This window comes from Strix aluco, chromosome 19 (assembly GCF_031877795.1).
Source record: "Strix aluco isolate bStrAlu1 chromosome 19, bStrAlu1.hap1, whole genome shotgun sequence".
Lineage (NCBI taxonomy): Eukaryota > Metazoa > Chordata > Aves > Strigiformes > Strigidae > Strix > Strix aluco.
The window spans coordinates 451,146-475,005 of record NC_133949.1 but is presented as its reverse complement, the minus strand read 5'-3'; positions in this window follow the sequence as shown (position 1 = coordinate 475,005).

Genomic DNA, 23,860 nt, shown 5'->3' with positions numbered 1-23,860 from the left:
GCGATTCTTGCGAAGCAATGTGAACACTTCTGCTTCCCAGGCACAGAGAAGGTGCTATCAGGGAATTCTCTGCCTGCCTTTCCCCAGTGCTCTGCAAGCTCTCCAGGACAACATAGAATCTGGGGCTCTGTGCTTTCTTTCCTTCTGAACAAGTGTTACTGTTTTCTGCACAAAAGCGATTCTTGCGAAGCAATGTGAACACTTCTGCTTCCCAGGCACAGAGAAGGTGCTAGCAAGGAATTCTCTGCCTGCCTTTCCCCAGTGCTCTGCAAGCTCTCCAGGACAACAGCAAATCTGGGGCTCTGTGCTTTCTTTCCTTCTGAACAAGTGTTACTGTTTTCTGCACAAAAGCGATTCTTGCGAAGCAATGTGAACACTTCTGCTTCCCAGGCACAGAGAAGGTGCTAGCAGGGAATTCTCTGCCTGCCTTTCCCCAGTGCTCTGCAAGCTCTCCAGGACAACATAAAATCTGGGGCTCTGTGCTTTCTTTCGTTCTGAACAACTGTTACTGTTTTCTGCACAAAAGCGATTCTTGCGAAGCAATGTGAACACTTCTGCTTCCCAGGCACAGAGAAGGTGCTAGCAGGGAATTCTCTGCCTGCCTTTCCCCAGTGCTCTGCAAACTCTCCAGGACAACATAGAATCTGGGGAGCTGTGCTTTCTTTCCTTCTGAACAAGTGTTACTGTTTTCTGCACAAAAGCGATTCTGCGAAGCAATGTGAACACTTCTGCTTCCCAGGCACAGAGAAGGTGCTAGCAGGGAATTCTCTGCCTGCCTTTCCCCAGTGCTCTGCAAGCTCTCCAGGACAACATAAAATCTGGGGCTCTGTGCTTTCTTTCCTTCTGAACAAGTGTTACTGTTTTCTGCACAAAAGCGATTCTGCGAAGCAATGTGAACACTTCTGCTTCCCAGGCACAGAGAAGGTGCTAGCAGGGAATTCTCTGCCTGCCTTTCCCCAGTGCTCTGCAAGCTCTCCAGGACAACATAGAATCTGGGGCGCTGTGCTTTCTTTCCTTCTGAACAAGTGTTACTGTTTTCTGCACAAAAGCGATTCTGTGAAGCAATGTGAACACTTTTGCTTCCCAGGCACAGAGAAGGTGCTAGCAGGGAATTCTCTGCCTGCCTTTCCCCAGTGCTCTGCAAGCTCTCCAGGACAACATAGAATCTGGGGCTCTGTGCTTTCTTTTGTTCTGAACAACTGTTACTGTTTTCTGCACAAAAGCGATTCTTGCGAAGCAATGTGAACACTTCTGCTTCCCAGGCACAGAGAAGGTGCTAGCAGGGAATTCTCTGCCTGCCTTTCCCCAGTGCTCTGCAAGCTCTCCAGGACAACATAGAATCTGGGGCTCTGTGCTTTCTTTCCTTCTGAACAAGTGTTACTGTTTTCTGCACAAAAGCGATTCTGCGAAGCAATGTGAACAGGCACAGAGAAGGTGCTATCAGGGAATTCTCTGCCTGCCTTTCCCCAGTGCTCTGCAAGCTCTCCAGGACAACATAAAATCTGGGGCTCTGTGCTTTCTTTCCTTCTGAACAAGTGTTACTGTTTTCTGCACAAAAACGATTCTGCGAAGCAATGTGAACACTTCTGCTTCCCAGGCACAGAGAAGGTGCTAGCAGGGAATTCTCTGCCTACCTTTCCCCAGTGCTCTGCAAGCTCTCCAGGACAACATAGAATCTGGGGCTCTGTGCTTTCTTTCCTTCTGAACAAGTGTTACTGTTTTCTGCACAAAAGCGATTCTGCGAAGCAATGTGAACAGGCACAGAGAAGGTGCTAGCAGGGAATTCTCTGCCTGCCTTTCCCCAGTGCTCTGCAAGCTCTCCAGGACAACATAGAATCTGGGGCTCTGTGCTTTCTTTCCTTCTGAACAAGTGTTACTGTTTTCTGCACAAAAGCGATTCTGCGAAGCAATGTGAACACTTCTGCTTCCCAGGCACAGAGAAGGTGCTAGCAAGGAATTCTCTGCCTGCCTTTCCCCAGTGCTCTGCAAGCTCTCCAGGACAACATAAAATCTGGGGCTCTGTGCTTTCTTTCCTTCTGAACAAGTGTTACTGTTTTCTGCACAAAAGCGATTCTGCGAAGCAATGTGAACACTTCTGCTTCCCAGGCACAGAGAAGGTGCTATCAGGGAATTCTCTGCCTGCCTTTCCCCAGTGCTCTGCAAGCTCTCCAGGACAACATAGAATCTGGGGCTCTGTGCTTTCTTTCGTTCTGAACAACTGTTACTGTTTTCTGCACAAAAGCGATTCTTGCGAAGCAATGTGAACACTTCTGCTTCCCAGGCACAGAGAAGGTGCTAGCAGGGAATTCTCTGCCTGCCTTTCCCCAGTGCTCTGCAAGCTCTCCAGGACAACATAGAATCTGGGGCGCTGTGCTTTCTTTCCTTCTGAACAAGTGTTACTGTTTTCTGCACAAAAGCGATTCTGCGAAGCAATGTGAACACTTCTGCTTCCCAGGCACAGAGAAGGTGCTAGCAGGGAATTCTCTGCCTGCCTTTCCCCAGTGCTCTGCAAGCTCTCCAGGACAACATAAAATCTGGGGCTCTGTGCTTTCTTTTGTTCTGAACAACTGTTACTGTTTTCTGCACAAAAGCGATTCTTGCGAAGCAATGTGAACACTTCTGCTTCCCAGGCACAGAGAAGGTGCTAGCAGGGAATTCTCTGCCTGCCTTTCCCCAGTGCTCTGCAAGCTCTCCAGGACAACATAGAATCTGGGGCTCTGTGCTTTCTTTCCTTCTGAACAAGTGTTACTGTTTTCTGCACAAAAGCGATTCTGTGAAGCAATGTGAACACTTTTGCTTCCCAGGCACAGAGAAGGTGCTAGCAGGGAATTCTCTGCCTGCCTTTCCCCAGTGCTCTGCAAGCTCTCCAGGTCAACAGCAAATCTGGGGCTCTGTGCTTTCTTTCCTTCTGAACAAGTGTTACTGTTTTCTGCACAAAAACGATTCTGCGAAGCAATGTGAACACTTCTGCTTCCCAGGCACAGAGAAGGTGCTAGCAGGGAATTCTCTGCCTGCCTTTCCCCAGTGCTCTGCAAGCTCTCCAGGACAACATAGAATCTGGGGCTCTGTGCTTTCTTTCCTTCTGAACAAGTGTTACTGTTTTCTGCACAAAAGCGATTCTGCGAAGCAATGTGAACAGGCACAGAGAAGGTGCTATCAGGGAATTCTCTGCCTGCCTTTCCCCAGTGCTCTGCAAGCTCTCCAGGACAACATAAAATCTGGGGCGCTGTGCTTTCTTTCCTTCTGAACAAGTGTTACTGTTTTCTGCACAAAAGCGATTCAGCGAAACAATGTGAACAGGCACAGAGAAGGTGCTATCAGGGAATTCTCTGCCTGCCTTTCCCCAGTGCTCTGCAAGCTCTCCAGGACAACATAGAATCTGGGGCTCTGTGCTTTCTTTCGTTCTGAACAAGTGTTACTGTTTTCTGCACAAAAGCGATTCTGCGAAGCAATGTGAACAGGCACAGAGAAGGTGCTATCAGGGAATTCTCTGCCTGCCTTTCCCCAGTGCTCTGCAAGCTCTCCAGGACAACATAGAATCTGGGGCTCTGTGCTTTCTTCCCTTCTGAACAAGTGTTACTGTTTTCTGCACAAAAGCGATTCTGCGAAGCAATGTGAACACTTCTGCTTCCCAGGCACAGAGAAGGTGCTAGCAGGGAATTCTCTGCCTGCCTTTCCCCAGTGCTCTGCAAGCTCTCCAGGACAACATAGAATCTGGGGCTCTGTGCTTTCTTTCCTTCTGAACAAGTGTTACTGTTTTCTGCACAAAAGCGATTCTTGCGAAGCAATGTGAACACTTCTGCTTCCCAGGCACAGAGAAGGTGCTAGCAGGGAATTCTCTGCCTGCCTTTCCCCAGTGCTCTGCAAGCTCTCCAGGACAACATAGAATCTGGGGAGCTGTGCTTTCTTTCCTTCTGAACAAGTGTTACTGTTTTCTGCACAAAAGCGATTCTGCGAAGCAATGTGAACACTTCTGCTTCCCAGGCACAGAGAAGGTGCTAGCAGGGAATTCTCTGCCTGCCTTTCCCCAGTGCTCTGCAAGCTCTCCAGGACAACATAAAATCTGGGGCTCTGTGCTTTCTTTCCTTCTGAACAAGTGTTACTGTTTTCTGCACAAAAGCGATTCTGCGAAGCAATGTGAACACTTCTGCTTCCCAGGCACAGAGAAGGTGCTAGCAGGGAATTCTCTGCCTGCCTTTCCCCAGTGCTCTGCAAGCTCTCCAGGACAACATAAAATCTGGGGCTCTGTGCTTTCTTTCCTTCTGAACAAGTGTTACTGTTTTCTGCACAAAAGCGATTCTGCGAAGCAATGTGAACACTTCTGCTTCCCAGGCACAGAGAAGGTGCTAGCAGGGAATTCTCTGCCTACCTTTCCCCAGTGCTCTGCAAGCTCTCCAGGACAACATAGAATCTGGGGCTCTGTGCTTTCTTTCGTTCTGAACAAGTGTTACTGTTTTCTGCACAAAAGCGATTCTGCGAAGCAATGTGAACAGGCACAGAGAAGGTGCTATCAGGGAATTCTCTGCCTGCCTTTCCCCAGTGCTCTGCAAGCTCTCCAGGTCAACAGCAAATCTGGGGCTCTGTGCTTTCTTTCCTTCTGAACAAGTGTTAGTGTTTTCTGCACAAAAGCGATTCTTGCGAAGCAATGTGAACACTTCTGCTTCCCAGGCACAGAGAAGGTGCTATCAGGGAATTCTCTGCCTGCCTTTCCCCAGTGCTCTGCAAGCTCTCCAGGACAACATAGAATCTGGGGCTCTGTGCTTTCTTTCCTTCTGAACAAGTGTTACTGTTTTCTGCACAAAAGCGATTCTTGCGAAGCAATGTGAACACTTCTGCTTCCCAGGCACAGAGAAGGTGCTAGCAGGGAATTCTCTGCCTGCCTTTCCCCAGTGCTCTGCAAGCTCTCCAGGACAACATAGAATCTGGGGCTCTGTGCTTTCTTTCGTTCTGAACAAGTGTTACTGTTTTCTGCACAAAAGCGATTCTGCGAAGCAATGTGAACAGGCACAGAGAAGGTGCTATCAGGGAATTCTCTGCCTGCCTTTCCCCAGTGCTCTGCAAGCTCTCCAGGACAACATAAAATCTGGGGCGCTGTGCTTTCTTTCCTTCTGAACAAGTGTTACTGTTTTCTGCACAAAAGCGATTCAGCGAAACAATGTGAACAGGCACAGAGAAGGTGCTATCAGGGAATTCTCTGCCTGCCTTTCCCCAGTGCTCTGCAAGCTCTCCAGGACAACATAGAATCTGGGGCTCTGTGCTTTCTTTCGTTCTGAACAAGTGTTACTGTTTTCTGCACAAAAGCGATTCTGCGAAGCAATGTGAACAGGCACAGAGAAGGTGCTATCAGGGAATTCTCTGCCTGCCTTTCCCCAGTGCTCTGCAAGCTCTCCAGGACAACATAGAATCTGGGGCTCTGTGCTTTCTTTCCTTCTGAACAAGTGTTACTGTTTTCTGCACAAAAGCGATTCTGCGAAGCAATGTGAACACTTCTGCTTCCCAGGCACAGAGAAGGTGCTAGCAGGGAATTCTCTGCCTGCCTTTCCCCAGTGCTCTGCAAGCTCTCCAGGACAACATAGAATCTGGGGCTCTGTGCTTTCTTTCCTTCTGAACAAGTGTTAGTGTTTTCTGCACAAAAGCGATTCTTGCGAAGCAATGTGAACACTTCTGCTTTCCAGGCACAGAGAAGGTGCTAGCAGGGAATTCTCTGCCTGCCTTTCCCCAGTGCTCTGCAAGCTCTCCAGGACAACATAAAATCTGGGGCTCTGTGCTTTCTTTCCTTCTGAACAAGTGTTACTGTTTTCTGCACAAAAGCGATTCTGCGAAGCAATGTGAACACTTCTGCTTCCCAGGCACAGAGAAGGTGCTAGCAGGGAATTCTCTGCCTGCCTTTCCCCAGTGCTCTGCAAGCTCTCCAGGACAACATAGAATCTGGGGCTCTGTGCTTTCTTTCCTTCTGAACAAGTGTTAGTGTTTTCTGCACAAAAGCGATTCTGCGAAGCAATGTGAACACTTCTGCTTCCCAGGCACAGAGAAGGTGCTAGCAGGGAATTCTCTGCCTACCTTTCCCCAGTGCTCTGCAAGCTCTCCAGGACAACATAGAATCTGGGGCTCTGTGCTTTCTTTCGTTCTGAACAAGTGTTACTGTTTTCTGCACAAAAGCGATTCTGCGAAGCAATGTGAACAGGCACAGAGAAGGTGCTATCAGGGAATTCTCTGCCTGCCTTTCCCCAGTGCTCTGCAAGCTCTCCAGTTCAACAGCAAATCTGGGGCTCTGTGCTTTCTTTCCTTCTGAACAAGTGTTACTGTTTTCTGCACAAAAGCGATTCTTGCGAAGCAATGTGAACACTTCTGCTTCCCAGGCACAGAGAAGGTGCTAGCAGGGAATTCTCTGCCTGCCTTTCCCCAGTGCTCTGCAAGCTCTCCAGGACAACATAGAATCTGGGGCGCTGTGCTTTCTTTCCTTCTGAACAAGTGTTACTGTTTTCTGCACAAAAGCGATTCTGCGAAGCAATGTGAACACTTCTGCTTCCCAGGCACAGAGAAGGTGCTATCAGGGAATTCTCTGCCTGCCTTTCCCCAGTGCTCTGCAAGCTCTCCAGGACAACATAAAATCTGGGGCTCTGTGCTTTCTTTCCTTCTGAACAAGTGTTACTGTTTTCTGCACAAAAGCGATTCTGCGAAGCAATGTGAACACTTCTGCTTCCCAGGCACAGAGAAGGTGCTATCAGGGAATTCTCTGCCTGCCTTTCCCCAGTGCTCTGCAAGCTCTCCAGGACAACATAGAATCTGGGGCTCTGTGCTTTCTTTCGTTCTGAACAAGTGTTACTGTTTTCTGCACAAAAGCGATTCTGCGAAGCAATGTGAACAGGCACAGAGAAGGTGCTATCAGGGAATTCTCTGCCTGCCTTTCCCCAGTGCTCTGCAAGCTCTCCAGGACAACATAAAATCTGGGGCTCTGTGCTTTCTTTCGTTCTGAACAAGTGTTACTGTTTTCTGCACAAAAGTGATTCTGCGAAACAATGTGAACAGGCACAGAGAAGGTGCTATCAGGGAATTCTCTGCCTGCCTTTCCCCAGTGCTCTGCAAGCTCTCCAGGACAACATAGAATCTGGGGCTCTGTGCTTTCTTTCGTTCTGAACAAGTGTTACTGTTTTCTGCACAAAAGCGATTCTGCGAAGCAATGTGAACAGGCACAGAGAAGGTGCTATCAGGGAATTCTCTGCCTGCCTTTCCCCAGTGCTCTGCAAGCTCTCCAGGACAACATAGAATCTGGGGCTCTGTGCTTTCTTTCCTTCTGAACAAGTGTTACTGTTTTCAGCACAAAAGCGATTCTTGCGAAGCAATGTGAACACTTCTGCTTCCCAGGCACAGAGAAGGTGCTAGCAGGGAATTCTCTGCCTGCCTTTCCCCAGTGCTCTGCAAGCTCTCCAGGACAACATAAAATCTGGGGCTCTGTGCTTTCTTTCCTTCTGAACAAGTGTTACTGTTTTCTGCACAAAAGCGATTCTGCGAAGCAATGTGAACACTTCTGCTTCCCAGGCACAGAGAAGGTGCTATCAGGGAATTCTCTGCCTGCCTTTCCCCAGTGCTCTGCAAGCTCTCCAGGACAACATAGAATCTGGGGCTCTGTGCTTTCTTTCCTTCTGAACAAGTGTTACTGTTTTCTGCACAAAAGCGATTCTGCGAAGCAATGTGAACACTTCTGCTTCCCAGGCACAGAGAAGGTGCTAGCAGGGAATTCTCTGCCTGCCTTTCCCCAGTGCTCTGCAAGCTCTCCAGGACAACATAAAATCTGGGGCTCTGTGCTTTCTTTCCTTCTGAACAAGTGTTACTGTTTTCTGCACAAAAGCGATTCTGCGAAGCAATGTGAACACTTCTGCTTCCCAGGCACAGAGAAGGTGCTAGCAGGGAATTCTCTGCCTACCTTTCCCCAGTGCTCTGCAAGCTCTCCAGGACAACATAGAATCTGGGGCTCTGTGCTTTCTTTCGTTCTGAACAAGTGTTACTGTTTTCTGCACAAAAGCGATTCTGCGAAGCAATGTGAACAGGCACAGAGAAGGTGCTATCAGGGAATTCTCTGCCTGCCTTTCCCCAGTGCTCTGCAAGCTCTCCAGGTCAACAGCAAATCTGGGGCTCTGTGCTTTCTTTCCTTCTGAACAAGTGTTAGTGTTTTCTGCACAAAAGCGATTCTTGCGAAGCAATGTGAACACTTCTGCTTCCCAGGCACAGAGAAGGTGCTATCAGGGAATTCTCTGCCTGCCTTTCCCCAGTGCTCTGCAAGCTCTCCAGGACAACATAGAATCTGGGGCTCTGTGCTTTCTTTCCTTCTGAACAAGTGTTACTGTTTTCTGCACAAAAGCGATTCTTGCGAAGCAATGTGAACACTTCTGCTTCCCAGGCACAGAGAAGGTGCTAGCAAGGAATTCTCTGCCTGCCTTTCCCCAGTGCTCTGCAAGCTCTCCAGGACAACAGCAAATCTGGGGCTCTGTGCTTTCTTTCCTTCTGAACAAGTGTTACTGTTTTCTGCACAAAAGCGATTCTTGCGAAGCAATGTGAACACTTCTGCTTCCCAGGCACAGAGAAGGTGCTAGCAGGGAATTCTCTGCCTGCCTTTCCCCAGTGCTCTGCAAGCTCTCCAGGACAACATAAAATCTGGGGCTCTGTGCTTTCTTTCGTTCTGAACAACTGTTACTGTTTTCTGCACAAAAGCGATTCTTGCGAAGCAATGTGAACACTTCTGCTTCCCAGGCACAGAGAAGGTGCTAGCAGGGAATTCTCTGCCTGCCTTTCCCCAGTGCTCTGCAAGCTCTCCAGGACAACATAGAATCTGGGGAGCTGTGCTTTCTTTCCTTCTGAACAAGTGTTACTGTTTTCTGCACAAAAGCGATTCTGCGAAGCAATGTGAACACTTCTGCTTCCCAGGCACAGAGAAGGTGCTAGCAGGGAATTCTCTGCCTGCCTTTCCCCAGTGCTCTGCAAGCTCTCCAGGACAACATAAAATCTGGGGCTCTGTGCTTTCTTTCCTTCTGAACAAGTGTTACTGTTTTCTGCACAAAAGCGATTCTGCGAAGCAATGTGAACACTTCTGCTTCCCAGGCACAGAGAAGGTGCTAGCAGGGAATTCTCTGCCTGCCTTTCCCCAGTGCTCTGCAAGCTCTCCAGGACAACATAGAATCTGGGGCGCTGTGCTTTCTTTCCTTCTGAACAAGTGTTACTGTTTTCTGCACAAAAGCGATTCTGTGAAGCAATGTGAACACTTTTGCTTCCCAGGCACAGAGAAGGTGCTAGCAGGGAATTCTCTGCCTGCCTTTCCCCAGTGCTCTGCAAGCTCTCCAGGACAACATAGAATCTGGGGCTCTGTGCTTTCTTTTGTTCTGAACAACTGTTACTGTTTTCTGCACAAAAGCGATTCTTGCGAAGCAATGTGAACACTTCTGCTTCCCAGGCACAGAGAAGGTGCTAGCAGGGAATTCTCTGCCTGCCTTTCCCCAGTGCTCTGCAAGCTCTCCAGGACAACATAGAATCTGGGGCTCTGTGCTTTCTTTCCTTCTGAACAAGTGTTACTGTTTTCTGCACAAAAGCGATTCTGCGAAGCAATGTGAACAGGCACAGAGAAGGTGCTATCAGGGAATTCTCTGCCTGCCTTTCCCCAGTGCTCTGCAAGCTCTCCAGGACAACATAAAATCTGGGGCTCTGTGCTTTCTTTCCTTCTGAACAAGTGTTACTGTTTTCTGCACAAATGCGATTCTGCGAAACAATGTGAACAGGCACAGAGAAGGTGCTAGCAGGGAATTCTCTGCCTGCCTTTCCCCAGTGCTCTGCAAGCTCTCCAGGACAACATAAAATCTGGGGCTCTGTGCTTTCTTTCCTTCTGAACAAGTGTTACTGTTTTCTGCACAAAAACGATTCTGCGAAGCAATGTGAACACTTCTGCTTCCCAGGCACAGAGAAGGTGCTAGCAGGGAATTCTCTGCCTACCTTTCCCCAGTGCTCTGCAAGCTCTCCAGGACAACATAGAATCTGGGGCTCTGTGCTTTCTTTCCTTCTGAACAAGTGTTACTGTTTTCTGCACAAAAGCGATTCTGCGAAGCAATGTGAACAGGCACAGAGAAGGTGCTAGCAGGGAATTCTCTGCCTGCCTTTCCCCAGTGCTCTGCAAGCTCTCCAGGACAACATAGAATCTGGGGCTCTGTGCTTTCTTTCCTTCTGAACAAGTGTTACTGTTTTCTGCACAAAAGCGATTCTGCGAAGCAATGTGAACACTTCTGCTTCCCAGGCACAGAGAAGGTGCTAGCAAGGAATTCTCTGCCTGCCTTTCCCCAGTGCTCTGCAAGCTCTCCAGGACAACATAAAATCTGGGGCTCTGTGCTTTCTTTCCTTCTGAACAAGTGTTACTGTTTTCTGCACAAAAGCGATTCTGCGAAGCAATGTGAACACTTCTGCTTCCCAGGCACAGAGAAGGTGCTATCAGGGAATTCTCTGCCTGCCTTTCCCCAGTGCTCTGCAAGCTCTCCAGGACAACATAGAATCTGGGGCTCTGTGCTTTCTTTCGTTCTGAACAACTGTTACTGTTTTCTGCACAAAAGCGATTCTTGCGAAGCAATGTGAACACTTCTGCTTCCCAGGCACAGAGAAGGTGCTAGCAGGGAATTCTCTGCCTGCCTTTCCCCAGTGCTCTGCAAGCTCTCCAGGACAACATAGAATCTGGGGCGCTGTGCTTTCTTTCCTTCTGAACAAGTGTTACTGTTTTCTGCACAAAAGCGATTCTGCGAAGCAATGTGAACACTTCTGCTTCCCAGGCACAGAGAAGGTGCTAGCAGGGAATTCTCTGCCTGCCTTTCCCCAGTGCTCTGCAAGCTCTCCAGGACAACATAAAATCTGGGGCTCTGTGCTTTCTTTCCTTCTGAACAAGTGTTACTGTTTTCTGCACAAAAGCGATTCTTGCGAAGCAATGTGAACACTTCTGCTTCCCAGGCACAGAGAAGGTGCTAGCAGGGAATTCTCTGCCTGCCTTTCCCCAGTGCTCTGCAAGCTCTCCAGGACAACATAGAATCTGGGGCTCTGTGCTTTCTTTCCTTCTGAACAAGTGTTACTGTTTTCTGCACAAAAGCGATTCTGTGAAGCAATGTGAACACTTTTGCTTCCCAGGCACAGAGAAGGTGCTAGCAGGGAATTCTCTGCCTGCCTTTCCCCAGTGCTCTGCAAGCTCTCCAGGTCAACAGCAAATCTGGGGCTCTGTGCTTTCTTTCCTTCTGAACAAGTGTTACTGTTTTCTGCACAAAAACGATTCTGCGAAGCAATGTGAACACTTCTGCTTCCCAGGCACAGAGAAGGTGCTAGCAGGGAATTCTCTGCCTGCCTTTCCCCAGTGCTCTGCAAGCTCTCCAGGACAACATAGAATCTGGGGCTCTGTGCTTTCTTTCGTTCTGAACAAGTGTTACTGTTTTCTGCACAAAAGCGATTCTGCGAAGCAATGTGAACAGGCACAGAGAAGGTGCTATCAGGGAATTCTCTGCCTGCCTTTCCCCAGTGCTCTGCAAGCTCTCCAGGACAACATAAAATCTGGGGCGCTGTGCTTTCTTTCCTTCTGAACAAGTGTTACTGTTTTCTGCACAAAAGCGATTCAGCGAAACAATGTGAACAGGCACAGAGAAGGTGCTATCAGGGAATTCTCTGCCTGCCTTTCCCCAGTGCTCTGCAAGCTCTCCAGGACAACATAGAATCTGGGGCTCTGTGCTTTCTTTCGTTCTGAACAAGTGTTACTGTTTTCTGCACAAAAGCGATTCTGCGAAGCAATGTGAACAGGCACAGAGAAGGTGCTATCAGGGAATTCTCTGCCTGCCTTTCCCCAGTGCTCTGCAAGCTCTCCAGGACAACATAGAATCTGGGGCTCTGTGCTTTCTTCCCTTCTGAACAAGTGTTACTGTTTTCTGCACAAAAGCGATTCTGCGAAGCAATGTGAACACTTCTGCTTCCCAGGCACAGAGAAGGTGCTAGCAGGGAATTCTCTGCCTGCCTTTCCCCAGTGCTCTGCAAGCTCTCCAGGACAACATAGAATCTGGGGCTCTGTGCTTTCTTTCCTTCTGAACAAGTGTTACTGTTTTCTGCACAAAAGCGATTCTTGCGAAGCAATGTGAACACTTCTGCTTCCCAGGCACAGAGAAGGTGCTAGCAGGGAATTCTCTGCCTGCCTTTCCCCAGTGCTCTGCAAGCTCTCCAGGACAACATAGAATCTGGGGAGCTGTGCTTTCTTTCCTTCTGAACAAGTGTTACTGTTTTCTGCACAAAAGCGATTCTGCGAAGCAATGTGAACACTTCTGCTTCCCAGGCACAGAGAAGGTGCTAGCAGGGAATTCTCTGCCTGCCTTTCCCCAGTGCTCTGCAAGCTCTCCAGGACAACATAAAATCTGGGGCTCTGTGCTTTCTTTCCTTCTGAACAAGTGTTACTGTTTTCTGCACAAAAGCGATTCTGCGAAGCAATGTGAACACTTCTGCTTCCCAGGCACAGAGAAGGTGCTAGCAGGGAATTCTCTGCCTGCCTTTCCCCAGTGCTCTGCAAGCTCTCCAGGACAACATAGAATCTGGGGCTCTGTGCTTTCTTTCCTTCTGAACAAGTGTTACTGTTTTCTGCACAAAAGCGATTCTTGCGAAGCAATGTGAACACTTCTGCTTTCCAGGCACAGAGAAGGTGCTATCAGGGAATTCTCTGCCTGCCTTTCCCCAGTGCTCTGCAAGCTCTCCAGGTCAACAGCAAATCTGGGGCTCTGTGCTTTCTTTCCTTCTGAACAAGTGTTACTGTTTTCTGCACAAAAGCGATTCTTGCGAAGCAATGTGAACACTTCTGCTTCCCAGGCACAGAGAAGGTGCTAGCAGGGAATTCTCTGCCTGCCTTTCCCCAGTGCTCTGCAAGCTCTCCAGGACAACATAGAATCTGGGGCGCTGTGCTTTCTTTCCTTCTGAACAAGTGTTACTGTTTTCTGCACAAAAGCGATTCTGCGAAGCAATGTGAACACTTCTGCTTCCCAGGCACAGAGAAGGTGCTATCAGGGAATTCTCTGCCTGCCTTTCCCCAGTGCTCTGCAAGCTCTCCAGGACAACATAAAATCTGGGGCTCTGTGCTTTCTTTCCTTCTGAACAAGTGTTACTGTTTTCTGCACAAAAGCGATTCTGCGAAGCAATGTGAACACTTCTGCTTCCCAGGCACAGAGAAGGTGCTATCAGGGAATTCTCTGCCTGCCTTTCCCCAGTGCTCTGCAAGCTCTCCAGGACAACATAGAATCTGGGGCTCTGTGCTTTCTTTCGTTCTGAACAAGTGTTACTGTTTTCTGCACAAAAGCGATTCTGCGAAGCAATGTGAACAGGCACAGAGAAGGTGCTATCAGGGAATTCTCTGCCTGCCTTTCCCCAGTGCTCTGCAAGCTCTCCAGGTCAACAGCAAATCTGGGGCTCTGTGCTTTCTTTCCTTCTGAACAAGTGTTAGTGTTTTCTGCACAAAAGCGATTCTTGCGAAGCAATGTGAACACTTCTGCTTCCCAGGCACAGAGAAGGTGCTATCAGGGAATTCTCTGCCTGCCTTTCCCCAGTGCTCTGCAAGCTCTCCAGGACAACATAGAATCTGGGGCTCTGTGCTTTCTTTCCTTCTGAACAAGTGTTACTGTTTTCTGCACAAAAGCGATTCTTGCGAAGCAATGTGAACACTTCTGCTTCCCAGGCACAGAGAAGGTGCTAGCAGGGAATTCTCTGCCTGCCTTTCCCCAGTGCTCTGCAAGCTCTCCAGGACAACATAGAATCTGGGGAGCTGTGCTTTCTTTCCTTCTGAACAAGTGTTACTGTTTTCTGCACAAAAGCGATTCTGCGAAGCAATGTGAACACTTCTGCTTCCCAGGCACAGAGAAGGTGCTAGCAGGGAATTCTCTGCCTGCCTTTCCCCAGTGCTCTGCAAGCTCTCCAGGACAACATAAAATCTGGGGCTCTGTGCTTTCTTTCCTTCTGAACAAGTGTTACTGTTTTCTGCACAAAAGCGATTCTGCGAAGCAATGTGAACACTTCTGCTTCCCAGGCACAGAGAAGGTGCTAGCAGGGAATTCTCTGCCTGCCTTTCCCCAGTGCTCTGCAAGCTCTCCAGGACAACATAGAATCTGGGGCTCTGTGCTTTCTTTCCTTCTGAACAAGTGTTACTGTTTTCTGCACAAAAGCGATTCTTGCGAAGCAATGTGAACACTTCTGCTTTCCAGGCACAGAGAAGGTGCTATCAGGGAATTCTCTGCCTGCCTTTCCCCAGTGCTCTGCAAGCTCTCCAGGTCAACAGCAAATCTGGGGCTCTGTGCTTTCTTTCCTTCTGAACAAGTGTTACTGTTTTCTGCACAAAAGCGATTCTTGCGAAGCAATGTGAACACTTCTGCTTCCCAGGCACAGAGAAGGTGCTAGCAGGGAATTCTCTGCCTGCCTTTCCCCAGGGCTCTGCAAGCTCTCCAGGACAACATAGAATCTGGGGCGCTGTGCTTTCTTTCCTTCTGAACAAGTGTTACTGTTTTCTGCACAAAAGCGATTCTGCGAAGCAATGTGAACACTTCTGCTTCCCAGGCACAGAGAAGGTGCTATCAGGGAATTCTCTGCCTGCCTTTCCCCAGTGCTCTGCAAGCTCTCCAGGACAACATAAAATCTGGGGCTCTGTGCTTTCTTTCCTTCTGAACAAGTGTTACTGTTTTCTGCACAAAAGCGATTCTGCGAAGCAATGTGAACACTTCTGCTTCCCAGGCACAGAGAAGGTGCTATCAGGGAATTCTCTGCCTGCCTTTCCCCAGTGCTCTGCAAGCTCTCCAGGACAACATAGAATCTGGGGCTCTGTGCTTTCTTTCGTTCTGAACAAGTGTTACTGTTTTCTGCACAAAAGCGATTCTGCGAAGCAATGTGAACAGGCACAGAGAAGGTGCTATCAGGGAATTCTCTGCCTGCCTTTCCCCAGTGCTCTGCAAGCTCTCCAGGACAACATAAAATCTGGGGCTCTGTGCTTTCTTTCGTTCTGAACAAGTGTTACTGTTTTCTGCACAAAAGTGATTCTGCGAAACAATGTGAACAGGCACAGAGAAGGTGCTATCAGGGAATTCTCTGCCTGCCTTTCCCCAGTGCTCTGCAAGCTCTCCAGGACAACATAGAATCTGGGGCTCTGTGCTTTCTTTCGTTCTGAACAAGTGTTACTGTTTTCTGCACAAAAGCGATTCTGCGAAGCAATGTGAACAGGCACAGAGAAGGTGCTATCAGGGAATTCTCTGCCTGCCTTTCCCCAGTGCTCTGCAAGCTCTCCAGGACAACATAGAATCTGGGGCTCTGTGCTTTCTTTCCTTCTGAACAAGTGTTACTGTTTTCTGCACAAAAGCGATTCTTGCGAAGCAATGTGAACACTTCTGCTTCCCAGGCACAGAGAAGGTGCTAGCAGGGAATTCTCTGCCTGCCTTTCCCCAGTGCTCTGCAAGCTCTCCAGGACAACATAAAATCTGGGGCTCTGTGCTTTCTTTCCTTCTGAACAAGTGTTACTGTTTTCTGCACAAAAGCGATTCTGCGAAGCAATGTGAACACTTCTGCTTCCCAGGCACAGAGAAGGTGCTATCAGGGAATTCTCTGCCTGCCTTTCCCCAGTGCTCTGCAAGCTCTCCAGGACAACATAGAATCTGGGGCTCTGTGCTTTCTTTCCTTCTGAACAAGTGTTACTGTTTTCTGCACAAAAGCGATTCTGCGAAGCAATGTGAACACTTCTGCTTCCCAGGCACAGAGAAGGTGCTAGCAGGGAATTCTCTGCCTGCCTTTCCCCAGTGCTCTGCAAGCTCTCCAGGACAACATAAAATCTGGGGCTCTGTGCTTTCTTTCCTTCTGAACAAGTGTTACTGTTTTCTGCACAAAAGCGATTCTGCGAAGCAATGTGAACACTTCTGCTTCCCAGGCACAGAGAAGGTGCTAGCAGGGAATTCTCTGCCTACCTTTCCCCAGTGCTCTGCAAGCTCTCCAGGACAACATAGAATCTGGGGCTCTGTGCTTTCTTTCGTTCTGAACAAGTGTTACTGTTTTCTGCACAAAAGCGATTCTGCGAAGCAATGTGAACAGGCACAGAGAAGGTGCTATCAGGGAATTCTCTGCCTGCCTTTCCCCAGTGCTCTGCAAGCTCTCCAGGTCAACAGCAAATCTGGGGCTCTGTGCTTTCTTTCCTTCTGAACAAGTGTTAGTGTTTTCTGCACAAAAGCGATTCTTGCGAAGCAATGTGAACACTTCTGCTTCCCAGGCACAGAGAAGGTGCTATCAGGGAATTCTCTGCCTGCCTTTCCCCAGTGCTCTGCAAGCTCTCCAGGACAACATAGAATCTGGGGCTCTGTGCTTTCTTTCCTTCTGAACAAGTGTTACTGTTTTCTGCACAAAAGCGATTCTTGCGAAGCAATGTGAACACTTCTGCTTCCCAGGCACAGAGAAGGTGCTAGCAAGGAATTCTCTGCCTGCCTTTCCCCAGTGCTCTGCAAGCTCTCCAGGACAACAGCAAATCTGGGGCTCTGTGCTTTCTTTCGTTCTGAACAAGTGTTACTGTTTTCTGCACAAAAGCGATTCTTGCGAAGCAATGTGAACACTTCTGCTTCCCAGGCACAGAGAAGGTGCTAGCAGGGAATTCTCTGCCTGCCTTTCCCCAGTGCTCTGCAAGCTCTCCAGGACAACATAAAATCTGGGGCTCTGTGCTTTCTTTCGTTCTGAACAACTGTTACTGTTTTCTGCACAAAAGCGATTCTTGCGAAGCAATGTGAACACTTCTGCTTCCCAGGCACAGAGAAGGTGCTAGCAGGGAATTCTCTGCCTGCCTTTCCCCAGTGCTCTGCAAGCTCTCCAGGACAACATAGAATCTGGGGAGCTGTGCTTTCTTTCCTTCTGAACAAGTGTTACTGTTTTCTGCACAAAAGCGATTCTTGCGAAGCAATGTGAACACTTCTGCTTCCCAGGCACAGAGAAGGTGCTAGCAGGGAATTCTCTGCCTGCCTTTCCCCAGTGCTCTGCAAGCTCTCCAGGACAACATAGAATCTGGGGCGCTGTGCTTTCTTTCCTTCTGAACAAGTGTTACTGTTTTCTGCACAAAAGCGATTCTGTGAAGCAATGTGAACACTTTTGCTTCCCAGGCACAGAGAAGGTGCTAGCAGGGAATTCTCTGCCTGCCTTTCCCCAGTGCTCTGCAAGCTCTCCAGGACAACATAGAATCTGGGGCTCTGTGCTTTCTTTTGTTCTGAACAACTGTTACTGTTTTCTGCACAAAAGCGATTCTTGCGAAGCAATGTGAACACTTCTGCTTCCCAGGCACAGAGAAGGTGCTAGCAGGGAATTCTCTGCCTGCCTTTCCCCAGTGCTCTGCAAGCTCTCCAGGACAACATAGAATCTGGGGCTCTGTGCTTTCTTTCCTTCTGAACAAGTGTTACTGTTTTCTGCACAAAAGCGATTCTGCGAAGCAATGTGAACAGGCACAGAGAAGGTGCTATCAGGGAATTCTCTGCCTGCCTTTCCCCAGTGCTCTGCAAGCTCTCCAGGACAACATAAAATCTGGGGCTCTGTGCTTTCTTTCCTTCTGAACAAGTGTTACTGTTTTCTGCACAAATGCGATTCTGCGAAACAATGTGAACAGGCACAGAGAAGGTGCTATCAGGGAATTCTCTGCCTGCCTTTCCCCAGTGCTCTGCAAGCTCTCCAGGACAACATAAAATCTGGGGCTCTGTGCTTTCTTTCCTTCTGAACAAGTGTTACTGTTTTCTGCACAAAAACGATTCTGCGAAGCAATGTGAACACTTCTGCTTCCCAGGCACAGAGAAGGTGCTAGCAGGGAATTCTCTGCCTACCTTTCCCCAGTGCTCTGCAAGCTCTCCAGGACAACATAGAATCTGGGGCTCTGTGCTTTCTTTCCTTCTGAACAAGTGTTACTGTTTTCTGCACAAAAGCGATTCTGCGAAGCAATGTGAACAGGCACAGAGAAGGTGCTAGCAGGGAATTCTCTGCCTGCCTTTCCCCAGTGCTCTGCAAGCTCTCCAGGACAACATAGAATCTGGGGCTCTGTGCTTTCTTTCCTTCTGAACAAGTGTTACTGTTTTCTGCACAAAACCGATTCTGCGAAGCAATGTGAACACTTCTGCTTCCCAGGCACAGAGAAGGTGCTAGCAAGGAATTCTCTGCCTGCCTTTCCCCAGTGCTCTGCAAGCTCTCCAGGACAACATAAAATCTGGGGCTCTGTGCTTTCTTTCCTTCTGAACAAGTGTTACTGTTTTCTGCACAAAAGCGATTCTGCGAAGCAATGTGAACACTTCTGCTTCCCAGGCACAGAGAAGGTGCTATCAGGGAATTCTCTGCCTGCCTTTCCCCAGTGCTCTGCAAGCTCTCCAGGACAACATAGAATCTGGGGCTCTGTGCTTTCTTTCGTTCTGAACAACTGTTACTGTTTTCTGCACAAAAGCGATTCTTGCGAAGCAATGTGAACACTTCTGCTTCCCAGGCACAGAGAAGGTGCTAGCAGGGAATTCTCTGCCTGCCTTTCCCCAGTGCTCTGCAAGCTCTCCAGGACAACATAGAATCTGGGGCGCTGTGCTTTCTTTCCTTCTGAACAAGTGTTACTGTTTTCTGCACAAAAGCGATTCTGCGAAGCAATGTGAACACTTCTGCTTCCCAGGCACAGAGAAGGTGCTAGCAGGGAATTCTCTGCCTGCCTTTCCCCAGTGCTCTGCAAGCTCTCCAGGACAACATAAAATCTGGGGCTCTGTGCTTTCTTTTGTTCTGAACAACTGTTACTGTTTTCTGCACAAAAGCGATTCTTGCGAAGCAATGTGAACACTTCTGCTTCCCAGGCACAGAGAAGGTGCTAGCAGGGAATTCTCTGCCTGCCTTTCCCCAGTGCTCTGCAAGCTCTCCAGGACAACATAGAATCTGGGGCTCTGTGCTTTCTTTCCTTCTGAACAAGTGTTACTGTTTTCTGCACAAAAGCGATTCTGTGAAGCAATGTGAACACTTTTGCTTCCCAGGCACAGAGAAGGTGCTAGCAGGGAATTCTCTGCCTGCCTTTCCCCAGTGCTCTGCAAGCTCTCCAGGTCAACAGCAAATCTGGGGCTCTGTGCTTTCTTTCCTTCTGAACAAGTGTTACTGTTTTCTGCACAAAAACGATTCTGCGAAGCAATGTGAACACTTCTGCTTCCCAGGCACAGAGAAGGTGCTAGCAGGGAATTCTCTTCCTGCCTTTCCCCAGTGCTCTGCAAGCTCTCCAGGACAACATAGAATCTGGGGCTCTGTGCTTTCTTTCGTTCTGAACAAGTGTTACTGTTTTCTGCACAAAAGCGATTCTGCGAAGCAATGTGAACAGGCACAGAGAAGGTGCTATCAGGGAATTCTCTGCCTGCCTTTCCCCAGTGCTCTGCAAGCTCTCCAGGACAACATAAAATCTGGGGCTCTGTGCTTTCTTTCCTTCTGAACAAGTGTTACTGTTTTCTGCACAAAAGCGATTCAGCGAAACAATGTGAACAGGCACAGAGAAGGTGCTATCAGGGAATTCTCTGCCTGCCTTTCCCCAGTGCTCTGCAAGCTCTCCAGGACAACATAGAATCTGGGGCTCTGTGCTTTCTTTCGTTCTGAACAAGTGTTACTGTTTTCTGCACAAAAGCGATTCTGCGAAGCAATGTGAACAGGCACAGAGAAGGTGCTATCAGGGAATTCTCTGCCTGCCTTTCCCCAGTGCTCTGCAAGCTCTCCAGGACAACATAGAATCTGGGGCTCTGTGCTTTCTTCCCTTCTGAACAAGTGTTACTGTTTTCTGCACAAAAGCGATTCTGCGAAGCAGTGTGAACACTTCTGCTTCCCAGGCACAGAGAAGGTGCTAGCAGGGAATTCTCTGCCTGCCTTTCCCCAGTGCTCTGCAAGCTCTCCAGGACAACATAGAATCTGGGGCTCTGTGCTTTCTTTCCTTCTGAACAAGTGTTAGTGTTTTCTGCACAAAAGCGATTCTTGCGAAGCAATGTGAACACTTCTGCTTTCCAGGCACAGAGAAGGTGCTAGCAGGGAATTCTCTGCCTGCCTTTCCCCAGTGCTCTGCAAGCTCTCCAGGACAACATAAAATCTGGGGCTCTGTGCTTTCTTTCCTTCTGAACAAGTGTTACTGTTTTCTGCACAAAAGCGATTCTGCGAAGCAATGTGAACACTTCTGCTTCCCAGGCACAGAGAAGGTGCTAGCAGGGAATTCTCTGCCTGCCTTTCCCCAGTGCTCTGCAAGCTCTCCAGGACAACATAAAATCTGGGGCTCTGTGCTTTCTTTCCTTCTGAACAAGTGTTACTGTTTTCTGCACAAAAGCGATTCTGCGAAGCAATGTGAACACTTGTGCTTCCCAGGCACAGAGAAGGTGCTAGCAGGGAATTCTCTGCCTACCTTTCCCCAGTGCTCTGCAAGCTCTCCAGGACAACATAGAATCTGGGGCTCTGTGCTTTCTTTCGTTCTGAACAAGTGTTACTGTTTTCTGCACAAAAGCGATTCTGCGAAGCAATGTGAACAGGCACAGAGAAGGTGCTATCAGGGAATTCTCTGCCTGCCTTTCCCCAGTGCTCTGCAAGCTCTCCAGGTCAACAGCAAATCTGGGGCTCTGTGCTTTCTTTCCTTCTGAACAAGTGTTACTGTTTTCTGCACAAAAGCGATTCTTGCGAAGCAATGTGAACACTTCTGCTTCCCAGGCACAGAGAAGGTGCTAGCAGGGAATTCTCTGCCTGCCTTTCCCCAGTGCTCTGCAAGCTCTCCAGGACAACATAGAATCTGGGGCTCTGTGCTTTCTTTCCTTCTGAACAAGTGTTACTGTTTTCTGCACAAAAGCGATTCTTGCGAAGCAATGTGAACACTTCTGCTTCCCAGGCACAGAGAAGGTGCTAGCAAGGAATTCTCTGCCTGCCTTTCCCCAGTGCTCTGCAAGCTCTCCAGGACAACAGCAAATCTGGGGCTCTGTGCTTTCTTTCGTTCTGAACAAGTGTTACTGTTTTCTGCACAAAAGCGATTCTTGCGAAGCAATGTGAACACTTCTGCTTCCCAGGCACAGAGAAGGTGCTAGCAGGGAATTCTCTGCCTGCCTTTCCCCAGTGCTCTGCAAGCTCTCCAGGACAACATAGAATCTGGGGCTCTGTGCTTTCTTTCCTTCTGAACAAGTGTTACTGTTTTCTGCACAAAAGCGATTCTGCGAAGCAATGTGAACAGGCACAGAGAAGGTGCTATCAGGGAATTCTCTGCCTGCCTTTCCCCAGTGCTCTGCAAGCTCTCCAGGACAACATAGAATCTGGGGCTCTGTGCTTTCTTTCCTTCTGAACAAGTGTTACTGTTTTCTGCACAAAAGCGATTCTGCGAAGCAATGTGAACACTTCTGCTTCCCAGGCACAGAGAAGGTGCTAGCAAGGAATTCTCTGCCTGCCTTTCCCCAGTGCTCTGCAAGCTCTCCAGGACAACATAAAATCTGGGGCTCTGTGCTTTCTTTCCTTCTGAACAAGTGTTACTGTTTTCTGCACAAAAGCGATTCTTGCAAAGCAATGTGAACACTTCTGCTTCCCAGGCACAGAGAAGGTGCTATCAGGGAATTCTCTGCCTGCCTTTCCCCAGTGCTCTGCAAGCTCTCCAGGACAACATAAAATCTGGGGCTCTGTGCTTTCTTTCCTTCTGAACAAGTGTTACTGTTTTCTGCACAAAAGCGATTCTGCGAAGCAATGTGAACACTTTTGCTTCCCAGGCACAGAGAAGGTGCTAGCAGGGAATTCTCTGCCTGCCTTTCCCCAGTGCTCTGCAAGCTCTCCAGGACAACATAGAATCTGGGGCGCTGTGCTTTCTTTCCTTCTGAACAAGTGTTACTGTTTTCTGCACAAAAGCGATTCTGCGAAGCAATGTGAACAGGCACAGAGAAGGTGCTATCAGGGAATTCTCTGCCTGCCTTTCCCCAGTGCTCTGCAAGCTCTCCAGGACAACATAAAATCTGGGGCTCTGTGCTTTCTTTCCTTCTGAACAAGTGTTACTGTTTTCTGCACAAAAGCGATTCTGCGAAGCAATGTGAACAGGCACAGAGAAGGTGCTATCAGGGAATTCTCTGCCTGCCTTTCCCCAGTGCTCTGCAAGCTCTCCAGGACAACAGCAAATCTGGGGCTCTGTGCTTTCTTTCCTTCTGAACAAGTGTTACTGTTTTCTGCACAAAAGCGATTCTTGCGAAGCAATGTGAACACTTCTGCTTCCCAGGCACAGAGAAGGTGCTAGCAGGGAATTCTCTGCCTGCCTTTCCCCAGTGCTCTGCAAGCTCTCCAGGACAAGATAGAATCTGGGGCTCTGTGCTTTCTTTCCTTCTGAACAAGTGTTACTGTTTTCTGCACAAAAGCGATTCTGCGAAGCAATGTGAACAGGCACAGAGAAGGTGCTATCAGGGAATTCTCTGCCTGCCTTTCCCCAGTGCTCTGCAAGCTCTCCAGGACAAGATAGAATCTGGGGCTCTGTGCTTTCTTTCCTTCTGAACAAGTGTTACTGTTTTCTGCACAAAAGCGATTCTGCGAAGCAATGTGAACACTTCTGCTTCCCACGCACAGAGAAGGTGCTAGCAAGGAATTCTCTGCCTGCCTTTCCCCAGTGCTCTGCAAGCTATCCAGGACAACATAAAATCTGGGGCTCTGTGCTTTCTTTCCTTCTGAACAAGTGTTACTGTTTTCTGCACAAAAGCGATTCTTGCGAAGCAATGTGAACACTTCTGCTTCCCAGGCACAGAGAAGGTGCTAGCAGGGAATTCTCTGCCTGCCTTTCCCCAGTGCTCTGCAAGCTCTCCAGGACAACATAGAATCTGGGGCTCTGTGCTTTCTTTCGTTCTGAACAACTGTTACTGTTTTCTGCACAAAAGCGATTCTTGCGAAGCAATGTGAACACTTCTGCTTCCCAGGCACAGAGAAGGTGCTAGCAGGGAATTCTCTGCCTGCCTTTCCCCAGTGCTCTGCAAGCTCTCCAGGACAACATAGAATCTGGGGCGCTGTGCTTTCTTTCCTTCTGAACAAGTGTTACTGTTTTCTGCACAAAAGCGATTCTGCGAAGCAATGTGAACAGGCACAGAGAAGGTGCTATCAGGGAATTCTCTGCCTGCCTTTCCCCAGTGCTCTGCAAGCTCTCCAGGACAACATAAAATCTGGGGCTCTGTGCTTTCTTTCGTTCTGAACAACTGTTACTGTTTTCTGCACAAAAGCGATTCTTGCGAAGCAATGTGAACACTTCTGCTTCCCAGGCACAGAGAAGGTGCTATCAGGGAATTCTCTGCCTGCCTTTCCCCAGTGCTCTGCAAGCTCTCCAGGACAACAGCAAATCTGGGGCTCTGTGCTTTCTTTCGTTCTGAACAAGTGTTACTGTTTTCTGCACAAAAGCGATTCTGCGAAGCAATGTGAACAGGCACAGAGAAGGTGCTATCAGGGAATTCTCTGCCTGCCTTTCCCCAGTGCTCTGCAAGCTCTCCAGGACAACATAGAATCTGGGGCTCTGTGCTTTCTTTCCTTCTGAACAAGTGTTACTGTTTTCTGCACAAAAGCGATTCTGCGAAGCAATGTGAACAGGCACAGAGAAGGTGCTATCAGGGAATTCTCTGCCTGCCTTTCCCCAGTGCTCTGCAAGCTCTCCAGGACAACATAGAATCTGGGGCTCTGTGCTTTCTTTCCTTCTGAACAAGTGTTACTGTTTTCTGCACAAAAGCGATTCTGCGAAGCAATGTGAACACTTCTGCTTCCCAGGCACAGAGAAGGTGCTATCAGGGAATTCTCTGCCTGCCTTTCCCCAGTGCTCTGCAAGCTCTCCAGGACAACATAAAATCTGGGGCTCTGTGCTTTC